An 18,415-nucleotide genomic window follows, 5' to 3' on the forward strand; every position below is an offset into this window, starting at 1 on the left:
ATCGTCTTACATTTAGCATTTATCAAACTGAATGAGGTAGGAACATTCACTTTTATTTCTGTTATTGGCAGAAGATTCCTAAACTGAACAAAACATTAGTTAATCTGATGCTTAATAAGAGCTCTTGCTTTTTTCTTATTGGTGCAGAGACTGGATTTCAATTATTCATAAGTTTTAATAAGGCTTACACAATTTTTAACTTTTTATTTTGTTATTAGTTTTACCATAATTAAGTAGAAATGCACCTTCTATTCAACATCATTAATGTATTGTATTTTTCAGCAACCCACTCCCTAAAATATTTCTATACGGAACATCAGGAGTTGGAGAATTCCCAGAGTTTGTAACAGTGGGAATGGTAGACGATGAACAATTTACATATTATGACAGCTTCATCAAGAAAGACACACCTCGACAGGAATGGATGGCAAAGTCTGTTGATTCTGATTACTGGGATCGTGAGACTCAGATCTATCTTGGTGCTGAACAAACTTTCAAGATAAATATTGATACTTTAAGTAAACGCTTCAATCAGACTGGAGGTGAGTCATTAATGAATAAAGCCTATGTGCAGATTTTTGCAGCATAACAGCATTTTGTATTTCAACATTTAATATTAAAATAAAAGTCTTAGTTTTGATTTTTGTTTTAGCTGATTTACCCTTCAATATCTGCATCAAAGCGTGGTTATACTTTACTTTTCTGTATTTATGTATAGATTTGTGTAACCCTGCAGTTTCCTATTGACATCTATCTATCTATCTATCTATCTATCTATCTATCTATCTATCTATCTATCTATCTATCTATCTATCTATCTATCTATCTATCTATCTATCTATCTATCTATCTAAATTTAATTGAGTTGGTTTAACATAATACCTCAAGATATAGAAAAGTCAAGCAAAATGACACCTTTTATTGGCTAACTAAAAGATTACAATATGCAAGCTTTCGAGGCAACTCAGGCCCCTTCTTCAGGCAAGATGTAATGAGGCCTGAGTTGCCTCAAAGCTTGCATATTGTAATCTTTTAGTTAGCCAATAAAAGGTGTCATTTTGCTTGACTTTTCTCTATATTCATAATGGCTAACACGTACAACACCCTAGTACTTACCTCAAGATATGTAACTCAAAAAGGTACATGCAAACTGTTACCTTCATTTTATTGCTTAAATATTACTTAAAAATAAAGACAATTATCAAAAGCAGTTTTATTTAGATGGAAATCCCCAAAATTGGTAATTCATTTTTTAAATAAAATTAAAGTTTACAGAAATTAGTACATTTATGCGCATTAAATGCATACCATTTCCCATTAACATAAAACACATTATGTTAACATTTTTCTGATATAATGTATATAAATTTTACATACAGAACAGTCTGACAGAGCTTGTGGAATTTGAATTTACTCTTATTTTTATTCTTATACATTGAACATATACCAATTTGCATATACGTTTCAGACACACAGCAATTTAATTAACATAATATGGCTAAGTCTAATGTTTTCTTTTGATAATGTATTTCAACTAAACTTTAGGTAAAACATTGGATAGAGAAATTATATAATTTATATGCAAAAATAAATATTAAATAAAAAGCACCACACACACACCTTTATCTTTTTCCTTCTGTTCAGTCTCTTTAACCAAAACAAGTTAGCAAAAATTATTCAACATCCATATATTAAGCTATCAGCATTTGTAAATTGTTTACTTGTGAACTTCTTGACCTTCAATTATAATACCAATGTCTTCATTTCTTTGTTGATGATGTGGGTGTTCAAAGTGCATTCTGAAACATCCACATCCTATAACACTCACAAATAGTAAAAAGAGATAAACTCATTTTAACAGTATACTTAAAAGGATATTCCATGTATACCTTAAAAGCTTGATAAAGCACGCTAAATGTATGCTGTGTATTACTAAAAAGAGTACATCAAGTAACAAATATTTCTTCATAAGCATACTTTAGGTAACATTTCAAAGGTCCAGTTAATGTTTTATAATACACTAAATTTCATAGTCATACAGGCGGAGAAAATGGATAAACGAATTTTACAGAACTTTTATTGGACAGCAAATAGACCTAAATGCCAACAAAGCCTTCATGTACACATTTCCATTCTAAATTGTAGTTCCTAAAATAATCTGCCAGATTATCAGTCATATATCACAAAATTAATATTTATCTTACTAGGTGCTCTTTGATTAGGCCACTTTCCCCTATACTCCATTAAGCAGCAAATGATGACATCTCTTCACTTTTGCATTTTTACCCTATAAAGCAGTAGAGATCTTTATTAAAACATCCTCCACATGTTACAAGTGCTTTATATCCAGTTTTCAGAATCTGCTACTTCTTTACCTTACGTAGACATTCCACACACATCTTTTGCTTGAAGCATCCTTCCCTTTGATGTGTATTTGTCAAAATGGCATAAACTTTGGCTCTAGTTGCAAAGTAGTAATCCTCTGAAAGTCTTCTTTAATCTGTAAGGCACAACAGAAAAGGCTTCAATAGAAACACACACACAGTGGTAAACATTAACAAACAGAGGCAACTGTCTGTGTAGAACTAAAGGAACAGTGCACCATTAGCCTGTCTGTTACGCCATTTAGGTTAATATTAGTGTACTAGTACTAACTGATTAAGGTGTCCATTTAAAAGAACATATTTAAATAAATAGCCAGGATATTTGCTTCACTGCTGGTCCAGGGTGGTACAATACCAATGTCTAAACAGTAGTTTATAGATTGTTTAATTGGTAATATTTCTACTGTTTAATTCGCTTATGCTGTGTTTAATAAATTTAGGAACAAATATTGAAATATGGGTGACATAGTGGTGCATTTGTAGCCCACATCAGTGTGGAGACAGGGGTTCTTGTCCCGGTGTTCCCTGTGTAGAGTTTGCATGTTCTCCTCATGCCTGTGTTTGTTTCTTCTGGTGCTCCAGTTTCCTCCCACAGTCCAAAGAAATACAGGTTAAGTGAACTGGCACCACTAACTCGGCTCATGTCGCTTGTGTGTGTGTGTCCTGCAATTGATTTGGTGCTCTGTCCAGGAATTTTTCCTGCCTTGTGCCCTAGGATAGCTGGGATACAATTCAGCTGCCCCATGACCCTGTCATTAGTAAACTGGTTAGGAAGATGGATTGTGTTGTAATGTGGATCATATTTATCAGTGTGTCAGCATTAAAAATAAAATGGTAGAACAAAACAACTAACCTGTAATAAGGTAAACAGGGCTGGCCATCTTTTCTTCAGTTCTGCAACTGACGGGCACTGACTGACAACATCCTGTCTCCATAGTGAAAATGTCTTAGTCATTGGGCCAAAATGCTTACATTTTTTGGAGAAACAAAACAGACTTGCGAAGCACACAGTCAATATTTAAATATATTGAAATATATTACTATGTAAGAAGAAAATACACCAGTATTAGACAACGTTGTGGATCTAATTATAAAAATGTCACTATATGTTTCAATCTTACCTTAAATCTGCTGCAAATATAAGAACTGAGATTTTAAACTGTTAAGAGTCAAACACACGTTTAAAAGTTATTCCAAAATCCTCCATTCTAACCATCTTCCACCAGCAAAAGTCAGTCTTGTTAGCATTTTCTCAATGATGCATATTGCCACAAATCAATACTAACCCAGAGCACTTTCCTTATTTCTCATATTACCAACCAACTAATGCTTACTGGTAAACAAACAATATTCTTAGTGTATGACTAAAGGAAGGTGTTGTTTAAGGCAAGCACAAATGTTTCAAGATGCACACACACTAACCTACAATGCTTTTGTACTTCTGCAAGAATTAAAAAAATAAGAGTGAGAAAATTTATAAAGACTTTCTAACGTGCATATACAGTGGTGTGAAAACTATTTGCCCCTTTCTGATTTCTTATTCTCTTGCATGTTTGTCACACAAAATGTTTCTGATCATCAAACACTTTTAACCATTAGTCAAATATAACACAAGTAAACACAAAATGCAGTTTTTAAATGATGGTTTTATTATTTAGGGAGAAAAAATTCCAAACCTACATGGCCCTGTGTGAAAAAGTAATTGCCCCTTGTTAAAAATAACCTTACTGTGGTGTATCACACCTGAGTTCAATTTCCGTAGCCACCCCCAGGCCTGATTACTGCCACACCTGTTTCAATCAAGAAATCACTTAAATAGGAGCTGCCTGACACAGAGAAGTAGACCAAAAGCACCTCAAAAGCTAGACATCATGCCAAGATCCAAAGAAATTCAGGAACAAATGAGAACAGAAGTAACTGAGATCTATCAGTCTGGTAAAGGTTATAAAGCCATTTCTAAAGCTTTGGGACTCCAGCGAACCACAGTGAGAGCCATTATCCACAAATGGCAAAAACATGGAACAGTGGTGAACCTTCCCAGGAGTGGCCGGCCGACCAAAATTACCCCAAGAGCAGAGACGACTCATCCGAGAGGTCACAAAGACCCCAGGACAACGTCTAAAGAACTGCAGGCCTCACTTGCCTCAATTAAGGTCAGTGTTCACGACTCCACCATAAGAAAGAGACTGGGCAAAACGGCCTGCATGGCAGATTTCCAAGACGCAAACCACTGTTAAGCAAAAGAACATTAGGGCTCGTCTCAATATTGCTAAGAAACATCTCAATGATTGCCAAGACTTTTGGGAAAATACCTTGTGGACTGATGAGACACTGGTTGAACTTTTGGAAGGCAAATGTCCCGTTACATCTGGCGAAAAGGAACACAGCATTTCAGAAAAGAACATCATACCAACAGTAAAATATTGTGGTGGTAGTGTGATGGTCTGGGGTTGTTTTGCTGCTTCAGGACCTGGAAGGCTTGCTGTGATAGATGGAACCATGAATTCTACTGTCTACCAAAAATCCTGAAGAAGAATGTCCGCCATCTGTTCACAACTCAAGCTGAAGCGATCTTGGTGCTGCAACAGGACAATGACCAAAACACACCAGCAAATCCACCTCTGAATGGCTGAAGAAAAACAAAATGAAGACTTTGGAGTGGCCTACTCAAAGTCCTGACCTGAATCCAATTGAGATGCTATGGCATGACCTTAAAAAGGCGGTTCATGCTAGAAAACCCTCAAATAAAGCTGAATTACAACAATTCTGCAAAGATGAGTGGGCCAAAATTCCTCCAGAGCTGTAAAAGACTCATTGCAAGTTATCGCAAACGCTTGATTGCAGTTATCGCTGCTAAGGGTGGCCCAACCAGTTATTAGGTTCAGGGGCAATTACTTTTCACACAGGGCCATGTAGGTTTGGATTTTGTTTTCTCCCTAAATAATAAAACCATCATTTAAAACTGCATTTTGTGTTTACTTGTGTTATATTTGACTAATGGTTAAATGTGTTTGATGATCAGAAACATTTTGTGTGACAAACATGCAAAAGAATAAGAAATCAGGAAGGGGCAAATAGTTTTCACACCACTGTATGTACATGAAATACTAACTTAACTTTCACTGAGGCAGCCAGCTCCTTTCTCTATGCTTGGCAATTCATAATTATTTCATCTGCAAACGGCAGTGTTCAACTGACGAAATGTTTTGTGCATTGTTCTCTATGCGTGCAAAACAGAACTGCACTTGAATAAACGAAGCTGATTTTACTAGTGATACCAAAACATAGGAAAATTAAATAAATTGAGTTTATTCCTTAAATATGTTAAACAAACAAAAACTGTATGTAGGAAAGAAAACAGAAAAGCTTTATTGAGTAGTTTTTTTAGATGAGTATCTTTCACTTTCACAAAGAAACACTTGTACAGTGTATCTATCCAAACACCAGTGGTGGTTTGTAATGTGAGGCGCTGGGGTGCCACCCCTTCAAATATTTTAAAAACTCTACTTAAATTAATTAGGTAATGTAAAATAATCATTAAATATGTTTATTTGCACAATGTGCCTGGTGTCAGTGCATGTTAACATCCATCAAAAATTGGTTCCAACTTGTACTGTTTAATTTCTGTGTGAACACCCATATTTCCTGAGTGAACGACAACAGCCAAATGAGAGTCTATGCCTTGATCTTTTGGCAAGCAGGTGACCTGAGGCTGCCCTTTAGTTGGTTACTTTCAGATACTTCTGGGGAACATGGCTGTCTGTGCCCTGGACACAAATTAGTATTGTTTTAGGTTTAGGTAAATAATTCCTTTTTTGCTTTCCCTGAGGGAGAGAGGTGTGAGCAGAGGGGCGAAGCAGCTGGGATGCCAACAAAGTGCTCACCAAATGCGGTGTCTGCAGACGCTGATCTTGGAGCTCCTTTCTAACTGGCTTCTCCGGTAGGCCCGCTCTTCGGGCAGGTGAGCAAGTGTATAAGATAATGTGTTTGTGGTTAGTAAGACAGTGGTGGTCCTTGGGATGATTTTGGTTACAAAAACTGTGCCACCACAGAAAAAAACATTTGGGAAACACTGATCTAGACAATAGCATGAGGCTAATTTTTTTTGACAGGCTTAGTGAAATGATTCAGTTTAGTCAGAAAGTAACAGATATTTTCATGAGGGAAAAGAGGGTAAAATCTGCATTCAAGGAAATATACAGTAGGTATCCTGATCGTAAAGGCAGAATAAGATTTAGGTTGGACTTGTCCTGCGAGTGTAGCACAAGACAGGTTGGGGGGGAAAGTTATGTTTTAAGATGTGGGGATCTGTGAATCTTACATCTGTGCCTAGGTGAGGTAAGCATTGCAGACTAGCATAGGACTGGGTAGACTGACAGCAAGTGGATGATACAATTAAGGTGGGAATGAGTCTATGGGTGTGGTAAATGATAAACTGGGATGCAAAACTTGAGAAACATCAGAGACTAGTGATTGTATGATGTGGATTTATGGAATACACTGGAAATGACAAAAGACTGGGCACTATCAACAGAGACAGAATAAGATTTGGGTTGTACTTATGCTATGAATGTGTTATAGGACAGATGCAAATGCACGTTATCAGAAGATTACAGAGGTGGGGGTGTTGACATTACAGTTTGAATTTTGGCAGGATTGGGAACTGGGCAAGTTGACAGAGGATCGGACAATTTAGAGCCAGGTATAGTATTAAAATGTGGGTGGCAGGTGCACCTGTTCCTTTCCACATCTGTAAGGAAAGTTATGGGAAGAATAAGGGGACTGTGGAAATCACGGACTGAGGTTTTGGAGCACAATAGAAATGGGAAAGCTGACATCAGATTGGGCAGCATGGTGGAAAGGGTATGATACATTTTAGCCTGGATTTGTCCTATGTTTCTGGTACTAGACAGGCATTCACACTATGATGAGGACCACAAGAGCGTGTGGAGTGACCAGATGGACCGACATGAAAGGCACTATATGATAGATAGATAGATAGATAGATAGATAGATAGATAGATAGATAGATAGATAGATAGATAGATAGATAGATAGATAGATAGATGTGGAATATACAATTGATAAGTTCTGCTTCAGTTTGTCCACCCAAAACTGCACCCCGCTGAAATTTTTTCACCATCTGCCACTCCTGTTGCAGCAATTATTTTAAAAGAGGATAACTCTTTTAATTTTTCTGGAATTCATCCTGACTGAGGGAGTGTGATTAATCATTGTAATCCCTTAGGTACAAATATAATATAGTTACACACATCAGACAATAGACTTAAGCAACATGTCTGGGAAGAGACCTCAGGAATGGTTTGCTGTTGTGATAGGAAATAAATGACTAGTAGCACAAATAATGTCAAGAGAAAATGGATTGTTTTAGTGTTTTATGGTAAGCAAGTGGAGCAGTCAGTCTAAATGGGCAGACAACTAGTATGTTTGAAAAAACAGAATGGAAGATGGTTTTGTTTTTCTTTCTCACTTTTTTTTATTCTACCTGTCTTTGGTAAATACATTGATTGATCAGAAATAGCCTTGATTTTGTATTTATACATCCACCCATTATAAAACCTGTTTCAACTTACAGCAATGGGTACATGCCCTTGGCATTAGCCATCCCTGGACAAAGCACCATTTCAGCATTTGTATGTGATGTTTATATTTTAATTCTGAAAGGGAATCTGTGCACTTACTCATGAGTCCACAACACCCAGCATAATACTAAGGATTCATGCGATATGGTGCACAGCATAAAAGAAACAGGCAGCAGTCCCGAGTTCAGACCATACTTCTGTTTTTCTGTCAGTCCTCACTATGTATGCAAGACACACATTAGATTAAGACATCATGTGACTGGACAGTTCATTTTAATAAAATGGAAGATGAGTAGAGCTGATCAAATGTCAGTTTACATGTCCCACTAATTTAGACAAACTGCATTCTAGCAGCAGCCAGCCTCATGGTCACCTCCTGGGCCTGAGGTAGTAAAAGCCTTTTGGTAGTAAGTGGCTACCTACAGCACCTTCTGTACAACTGCATTCATGCTCATATGAAGAATTATATGACCAACATGAGGGATATGGCTTCAATTCTGAATTTCATTTTACAATAATATACACTTCTTTAATCTGAATAAATGTGTCTTGTGCACTTACAGATAGATGGCAGCAGAAAGGAAATGAATGTGCCTGAAAATAAATGCAGTCTTCTCACAAAAAGCAATATAGCAGTGCTGACCAATGAAAAACACTCAGTGTCCACTCTTAGCCACCACAGGTGCTATGTGACATAGTGATAGGCGAAATATACTGATGTGTTGAAACCTTGTCGAGCTTTCAAGCACATATGTTCAAGGCACTGCTTCAAAGTATGCTTGAAATGCACCCATCACGTGATCTTGAGGCACGCTAGTGCCATGACGTCATTGACATCACCACAATCTGAAGTGGTTTTGATCAGCCAGTTGGTTGTGAAATCTTTCTTGGCTCAAAAGAAAAGCAATGACCCATCTCAGTCCACATGGTGTACCGACCTCCATTCAAACCCTGTGGGACTTGCACATGGAGTGCTGTCTAAGCAAAAATAAAGACATTTAAAAAATAGTTATGGAATACTTATTTAAGTTAACTAAAACCTTTGAGACACATCATGAAAGATCCACCTCATTCCTTGGTGTGGAGTCCTTTCCATGTACAATCTCTGTCAAACTGTTGAGCATATTTTGTGTAAGGCAGCATGCGTATTTTAACAATCCAGTTTCTATACTACTCCATGTCAGTCATGTCAGAGAGGCTGAGAGAAGCTTCACATTAGAGTTTAAAACCGGACATGATCAGCAGTATAGTATAAACACGATAACCCTTAGCAAACATTGTTAGTATTCAGTGATTTTCAAATCCGTAGTTCATATGTAATATGTTGATTTAAAAATGTAATATATACAAAAAAGTTCTGCATAACTATTTACAATTGTTTTAAACTGAACCAGTGCTGTCAGTGGCAACGTTTTCTGTGGGAGCCTCGGAACTTCTGAGTTAATGAGACAAAAAAGAAAAGTTGTTAAGATACTTTATGGATTCCTTAAAGAGGTGGACATAAAGATAACTCAGGTACTGTTAAGAAGGAGCAGCTGGATAAACACATCTGAGTGCAAACTTTCAAATAAATGTCTGAGTTTCTAGCAATCATCCATTCCTTGTGAATGCATTTTGTTAAAGGCTGCGGAAAGATCAGTAAATAAGAAGTCACCTGAACTGCAGCACAGCAGAATAAATCATTCATGTAAATAGAATAATGCAAGACTAAGCTGTTGTTCTTTTGAATTTTAATCCATTTTGAGGTACACAATCCCAGTCACTAACACATTTAACATTTCCCTGCAGGTACCAACCTCCACAGAAATAACCGACTTCTCTTTTCACTAAAGAGGCATCTACAGCATCTGCTGTTGATGTCCATGGCACTGTTTCTATTTGAATGACAGTTGTAATTATTTATGCAGCCCATGTTTTATTCACATTACACTTTACACATGCAGTAGATATCAACTACACAGTGTAGACTACTGAATACTAACAGTGCTTACATTGGAGTGTCCCATATGTCTGATAGTGTGTTGATGACTGAATCTGAGCGTGTTTCTCAGTCTCTCTGAATTTTAGATCCAGAAGAGTCAAGTCCACCTGATCTGCCACAGTGGGTTTGTTATCATCCTTTACAATGGCAGGATTAATAGACATCAAATGGCAATGAATAGAAGATGTGTTGTTGTCAATATGTAAGCTGCCTTCCACAAATTAGTCACTGAATTGTTGATGGTGATTCTAAGTGGGAATGATTCCAGAACAGATTTCTTAAGCGATCCTTCAATAGTGTCTCCCTAAATTATTTGTCAGTTGAGTTTATAAATATATCACACCTGATTTTTTTTTCTTCAGTCAGATTAAAGAACACATTTGAGGAGAAAGGAAAAGCTCAATTTGAATCTTAGAATTTATTTTTTCACTTACAGCATTGAGGCTGTGAAACCCAAACAGTGATCAATTCAAATGCAACATCCAGAAACGATGAGGCCTAATAATAATGGAAGTAATAATAATATTAACATGTAAATGGGGAATATATATTTAAACAGCAAAGGCTCTATGAGTGAGGTGTCTTATTTTGTTTTATTACAACTCATTTGTCATATAGTTCATTCCACCTGTCAGCATTAGTTATATATATTTTTTTACTTCAGACATTGGGAACCACTGACAGGTGTCACTCGCCTCATTGATGTAAAAGTGTTTCTATCTTTCAACCAATTTTAGCAATGCTTAGAGTTTTCCCCTTGTTTCAGAAGCAACCAGCTCTGAAATATTTTCTATCTTTTCAAAATTGGAAATGAACTGAAATCTATGCATCACAAACACATGGCTTGAACATAAGCTGTTTAGAAAGTGGACGTGGTAGTCATAAGAAACCAACAAAGTGGAGCAGAAGAAACTTCTTATCAGTTACATCTTGATCAACAAGTGGTGGTGACTGACTTCAGGGGTCTATACATTGCAAAGAAGAGAGAGACCAGAAAGAAGTTAGACCTGGAGAAGCTCAAGGAACCTGTCTTTAAGATGGGATACCAACTGGCTCTGCAAAATCATTTTGAAGGCTCTCAGTACAACTATCTCTACAGTCATTAGTCATTCTCTAACCCGCTTGTCCTAAACAGGATCGTGGAGGTCTTCTGGAGCCTGTCTCAGTTAGCACAGGGTGCAAGGCAGTGAACAAACCCTAGACAGGGCACTTGTACATCGCAGGGCACACACATACACACAATAGAACCAATTTAGGATTGCCAGTTCACTTAACCTGCATGCCTTTGGATTGGGAGGAAATCTACACAGACACAGGAAAAACATGCAGACTCCACGCAGGGAGAACCTGGGACACGAACCCAGGTCTCCTTTCTGTGATGCAGCAGCTACCACTGCACAGCCCTGCTTGGCTTCAAATGATCTCAAATAGATTTTTCAATCAGAGACAAATTACTTGGCCTCGCTGACCAGCAAAGAGAAGCAAAGGTTAAGATGAGCTGAAACACTTATATGAAACTGCAGTATATTCCTTATTATTAGTAATGTTTACTATAACTGATTTATGCAGCTCAGTCTTAAATCTAAAATTAAACCTATTTTCTATTATCCTTTTTCTCTGTTAGCTATATCTTGTAGTGAATGTTTTATTGAACAGACAAACAAATTTTGTCTTTTTAATTAAATTATAGACTCTTCCCTTATTCTCACTTTCAATTAAATTTTCTGTATGGACCCCTAGATCTGATCCTCATGATTATAAAGCTGTCCCATCAAACCTGAATAAAAAGCTTTTAAAACAAAAACGCAATTAGAGCAGGTCATTCAAAACAAGAGCCCAGTGGTGTAGCAAAATGCAAAATTAAAGAGAGAGAAGCAAAAGGCACTGTTTTTGCTGAAAACTATACCTATACTGACTGATATTTACAGCTTAAAAATTATTTGAACAAGTCATAATTATCACAATTAAGACTAATTAGACTGAAATTACAAGTACAGTAGTCGGGGAAACGGCAAAAATTGCTGTTTCTAGTAGATTTAGCAGCAATGCTCAGTCCAATAACACCACACACATGTGAAAAATATTGTGGAGGACATTTCCTGAGATAGAGAAGCCAAACAGTAGCAAACCCTTATAAAGTAATTCCTCTTTGTGGTATTTTATTTTATTTGGTGCAAATATCCATCCATCCATTTTCCAACCCTAACTACAGGGTCATGGGGTCTGCTGGAGCCAATCCCAGCCAACACAGGGCGCAAGGCAGGGTGCAAATATACAACCCTTAATTCTCAGTTACATTACATGTTCACCACAAAGTGGGTAATTGAGTGTACACTTAAAGATTGAATGACATGTTTGTCTTCACGCTATATTATTTGCTTCATGTTTGTGCCTTGGATTGCCATGAGTGCTACATTTAAACTAAGATATGTCTAGCATACTGAGTTTGTGGACTTTATAAGAGACATTAAATATAAGGTGGCTCTATGTATTGCACACACAGTACAATTGCCTATGTATTTACATGATCTTGTGTTTTCTGTCTATTTGTGCAGTGGTGTTTCATTTATCAGTTTATTATGTTTTATCTTTCTAGTTAATAATTGACTGATAAAGCCAATGTTCACAAAAAGCATATACATCATAAGTAATGTAATAACAATTATATGCATGGTGTGAAGTGAAGAAATTATTCCAGGGGTTACCTAAATGTTTAAACATTATTGAGAGCATTTATCTCAGGCACTTTTGTTTGTTCATGCAATTTTTCAGCATACAACTTCAGCTGAAGTTCAGTTTATGGACTCCTTAGGTTCACCTCTTCAAATGTAACAAACTTTATACTAAACTGTATCATGCACTAGCCTTGGAGCAGTTTATTTTAGACAGTAAGTATTAAGACAGCAATGTATTAGTGGCTTATTATAGTGGCATTCAGTGGCCATGTAAACTTTTTTACCTTTTATTTATTTTAATTTTGTCTCATTTTATGATCTCCTGGTACACAGTACTGTATATTGAGTGCTTTGTGTTGGTTTTCTGTATGTGTGACAGAGCCACATGTTTGATTGACAGAACCTGTCCTTGTGTTATTATCGTGAGCCTGTAGTTGCATTCTGTATGAGAAACTTATTTTTGCTCTTGTCTCTGGTAATTATGTACTGTCAGGTGTATTTGCTGTGAATCAGAACTACTGTCAGCTTTACTTGTAATCATGCATCGCATCCCCCACCACTTGAAAACTAGTGCCCATCTGCTAAATTTTCAGTGGCCATGAATAGCTGTTTTGTGTGTCATTCTGTCTTCGCATATATTGAATCTAAAATTGTAACTGAGGTGCATTAAGGTTAACATGCCGCAACTAGGAAGAACTTCACTCTACTGGTATTATGAAAAATTTCGGTGTTAGACTGTTGAGAACCATAAGAACAACTAGATATATGAAAATATATTCAGCACAATGTCAGTGGGTAGAATTAAACATTTCAACCCAGACTGCTCTTTGTGTTGCTCATCAAGAATTAACCTATCGCCTATAAAAATACAAACAGTGCATAGATTTTTGAGGAATACCCTATCTTTTTACTCCGTTAATTAAACTGTTAATTGGAAACTGGAGTATGTTAAACTATTTGCAAACTTGTTTAGAAAAACGTCTAAAAAATACGTTATTTTGGGTAAATAAGCTACATTGTTTAAATATTTTTGCTGTACTTCATTCCTTAACTGGCAAAATGAGTCAAGTGACTAAGTTAAGTGACTTTTCAAAACCATCACATCTTTGTGCTTCACCCCAAGAATTTCTTTTTCTCAGCTTTACTAAAGGCTACACTAAGCTTTCCACTTGCAGTGATAAACCTCATGAACGTATTCCTGCCTTGATTGATAAAAATTGGGGTTTCCATATTCTCGCTGTGTCCTGTGCAGATTTCCACTGATTGCTCCAGTTTCCACCCACAATCTAAAGATGTTCAAGTTAGTTGGACTGGCAATGCTAAATTGGCCCTGAATGTGTGTGTGTTCACCTTGATGCAGACTGGCAGTGCCCTGTCCAGAGACTGTTACTCCCTTATGTGCATTGCTTGCTGTGATGGGCTCCAGCTGCCCCACAACCCTGCCCTGAATAAGTGGTTTGGAAAATTGGTGGATGGATGGAGTATTGTTTTAAAAGATGTTTGTTTCCAATGTTTCCTTTTAAAAATATTCATGTGAGAAATATGCTTACAAGGAAACAAAAACGTTTTTTTTATATTATGTGGCTATTCTTATTTGTCTCTTTATGATTCCATTGTCATTATGCAATAATGTTTTTCTTAAGTTCCAGTACAGCACCAATTTTCTAATTTGAGTTCTCAGATTAAAAAGTTTAAAAATGCTAGCAGTAGATTTTTAGCACCTAAATATTTTAGCATTTTGTTTGTTTGGAATAATATAATTCAAGATATTGTTAGTCTATTTTAAATACATTTAATTGATTGTATTCTTTTCCTAAGTTTACTGATTAGTTTAAACTTTTATGGGCTACATCAAATTTAAGATAAGTCTTTGTTAATGTGCATTATAATATTTCTTCTCTTGCCTCATGTCTCTTAAGGAATTCACACCTTGCAGCAGATGTATGGCTGTGAATGGGATGATGATGGCACCACTCGAGGTTTTTATCAGTTTGGTTATGATGGAGATGATTATGTCAGTTTTGACAAACAAACCTTGACCTGGACTGCAGCCAACCAACGCGGACAGACAACTAAAATGAGATGGGATCCTAATACAGCATGGAATCTACAGACCAGGGGTTATTTGGAAGGAACATGCGAGAATGGTTGAAGAAGTATGTGGATTATGGGGCAGCAACTCTGGACAGAAAAGGTTGGTAAAAATAAAATTCTTATATGTCAGGTTTTATATTTTCTGTTATGTATCATGTGTCAAAATATACTTTAGTTTAAACAGCTTTAAAACTTGTTTTCAGATATACTGTATTTAATTGTCTTATAGTTGTATTTACTTATTTTATACTGTAGGTGTGTTTATAAAATTAAAAGCTCTCCTCTTTATAATATCTAGACATTAACCAGAAACTGTTTTGTCTCTCCATTAAACTATGCTGTTTATAGTATGTACAGGCCGCCCCGGTTACGCATTTGAGATAGGGACTGTAGGTTTGTACTTAAGTTGAATTTGTATGTAATTCAGAACAGGTACATAAATTTAATAAATGCTATTGTTGACCGACTGTAACCAAGTGCTCTGCCAGTGAATGATGGAGTGTCGCCTCTCTCTGACCGTTTTATTATTTCTACTTTATTTTCAATGGTGATGGTTTTACTCTTCTTTACTGTATCACCAGCACTTGCATCAGATTTGTGTTTCAGAGACATTGTTGAAGGGTGACGACAAAAGATTAAGATGAGCTCTTCTGCACAGCACTGTACACGCTATCACAGAAGGAAGGTGCCCGTCGTCAACACGTCTGATGTACTGACAAGAGACAACTTCCTGCTATGTACATAACAGTACAAGCAGGTTTACTATTGAGAATGAATGGGGCATCGATGGGCAGTTCGTCACCAGCCCACCTCACAGTCACCTGCACTACAGTATGCCACCTGCAGCGTCCGGCCACCGAGAACAAACACGGTGTGGTCAAAGGCGGTAGTGAATCGCTCCCATTCAATAGGCAGCCATCTGATGCACATTACAATGCTACTCCCTGCCGCCCGTTCACCCTCAATGGCCTCCGCTCAGCCACAACCGGTCACCACTTGCGGCATTACCAGCCTCCCACCGAGAACGAACGGGCAGCCGTATGTGGTGGGCAGGCAGTGAAACTGCTTGCCGCCAGGAGCCGCCCGAGGGACACTACATTGTGCAAGCAGCGAAATCGCCCTCCAGCTACGCTTGCAGCGCCCCCAGGTCGAAGATGACGGAGCGGCAGTTACTGAGGCGCATGCGCCGCAGCTGTAGCCCGTCGTAAGTCGTAGGTCGGATGTCCTATATACAGTATTAGTTTCTATAGAATAAAAGACTTTCATTGCAACATTTTTGTAAAAAGTAAAACATCTTTTTAGAGAGTATCACCATCCAAAGTTCTACTGTAAACTTCTTTTGAAATGTATGTAACCTTTAATGCCAATAATATAGCTACTATTAATAAAGTTATATATTTCCAATTTTGTAATTATTTCGGCATTCTATTTTTCCTAGGTTAGTTGTAAGTGCCCTTTTAGTATAAAACATTCATGTGGTGCTCTGAAATTGATTATGTTTGTTTTAAAATGGATTGCTACATTGATGAATAGTGGGATCTATGGACAGATGTATAGTATAAAACACATTATATTAGAAGTGCGATATATATATCTATCTATCTATATGCATTTTAGTTGACATTAAATGTTTCAGTATTGTGCCACATTGTATTAAGTCATACTTTAGTGTTTATTGTGCGCCTTATGCTTACAAAGTTGGAAACACTCAGTTTTATATTAAAAGAAGTTAAATAGGCTAATATGAAAAGGGCAAATAGGTTTTAGACTATTAGCAAAAATCTCATGTCACAACTACAGCAAATCTATGGTACAGTACATCTATACTTATGACATTAAATATTGCCCTTTTATAATATAAAGAAAAAATATTTGCAGCAAGACTACAACTTGAATAAGTCTGTCAGTATAATCAATAAATTTGTTACAGAAAAAAGCAGAAAGCAATAATGAGTTGGTCATCCTCCTGACTTAAATCCATTCAAGGATCTTTGCTAAGGGAAGAAGAGACAGAACTGTACAAAACTAAAAGCAACTGAAAGCGATTGCTGCAAATATTTGGCAAAGTCTCACAAAAGCAGAAGAAAAAACTCATGTAATGTTAATAGGTCAGTGGATCCATGGAGCTATTTGTTTTCAATGAAATAATTACTTTTACAACCTTAATTTAATTTGTACTAGTACTTGTACTAGACTGAAATTACAGCACTAGTCGCTGAGGAGAAGAATGTCACTGTTAGTATTGGAGAATATGAAGTATGAGGCCATTGTAGGGAACGAGTTGATGTCATAGCTGTCAGAATCTAAATAATAATCCAAATACGAATAAATATTTTAGGAAGTAACTCCTTATTCTATCGTGCTGTGTATTTTTCTGGTGCCTATTGAGTTTGACACTCAATCTGGTTCATGATAAGGTACTGGGGTTCCATGTGATCACATAAAAAGGATAACCCAGAAATAAACTGGGATCCAAGAACTTGGAGCAGTCATGCTACACAAAAATATGTAATTATATTAAAATCATATTTCTCTCACAGCATATTAGCAAAACATATTTTCTAGTAAACTAATTGAAACATGTGTCCAATAGACTGAGAAAAAATTATACACAAAATTCCAAGACTAATTTATTACTGTAAATACTTACTATATCAAGTGCTACCAATGACTTAAATCAGTTTTTCAACATTTATTGAAATATTACTTTTTACACTTTAAAAGACTTAGTAACTGTTTTAATAATAAAATTTAATTGATTTTAGTGAGTCGATAAAATAATACCTCATAGGTAAATTTGTCATGGTTACTACATATATTGTGCACAATTCAGTATTTATTTTAAGCTACCTCACCCCCAACCCTTAACTTTTATATTAGTTTTTCTTTTAACTCTTTAGATACTGTATATACTGTAACATTAAATTTTACATTTTGCTGACATATTGCTTTTTAAAAAGAAAATCTAGATTATCCCTTGTGGCAGATAGCTGGAGTCCCCAACCAGAAGTGCTGCCAGAGCTAAGTCCAGGAACACCCGAAATGCTTCCAGGAAGTGTTGTCAGCGAATTATCAGGACGTACCTGGAGCACATCTGGGGTGGTATAAAGGGGCGCCTCACTCCTGTTGGACGAGCCAGAGTTGGGAGGAAGGAGATGGAGCTTGTAAGGAGGAGAGTAGAGGCGAGAGAAAGAGAAGGAGAAACTGTTGGTGATTAAGGCCTTATGGTGCTGTTGTTTATAATAAAAGTGTTTGTTTTGGACATCCGTGTCTGTCTGTGCCCGGGCTGTCTTTCCACACCCTCCATATTGAAGCATTTTCGTTTCAATTAACTTTTATGAAATCCATTGGAAAGGAAATTCATATTTTGTATATTGTACTTATATTGTAATAAATATCCCATTATGTGATGTAGTAATGTTATGCATTGCAGAAAAACTATTTTTAAATATTTTATATTTAATAAATTTTCATAAATTGTTTTGGTGGGTAGCACAGTTTATATACTGTTGCTACCTCACAATATGAGAGACCTGGGTTAAGATCTTGGCCCTGGAACTACATATTTAGAGTTGCCATGTTCTCCCCATGTATGTGTGGGTTTTCCTCAGGGGCTATAATTTTTCTCCCATAGCTAAAGTTAAGTTAATTGGTTACTCTAAATTATCAATATATGAG

The 18,415-nt window shown here is 36.6% G+C and overlaps 1 pseudogene; it reads left to right on the forward strand.

Annotated features, from left to right (window-relative positions):
- Positions 1-239: 239 nt before the first annotated feature.
- The window catches only part of LOC120539140, a 30,474-nt pseudogene continuing 12,298 nt past the window's right edge, over positions 240-18,415 (forward strand).

The sequence above is a fragment of the Polypterus senegalus genome, chromosome 11, assembly GCF_016835505.1.
Source record: "Polypterus senegalus isolate Bchr_013 chromosome 11, ASM1683550v1, whole genome shotgun sequence".
NCBI lineage: Eukaryota > Metazoa > Chordata > Cladistia > Polypteriformes > Polypteridae > Polypterus > Polypterus senegalus.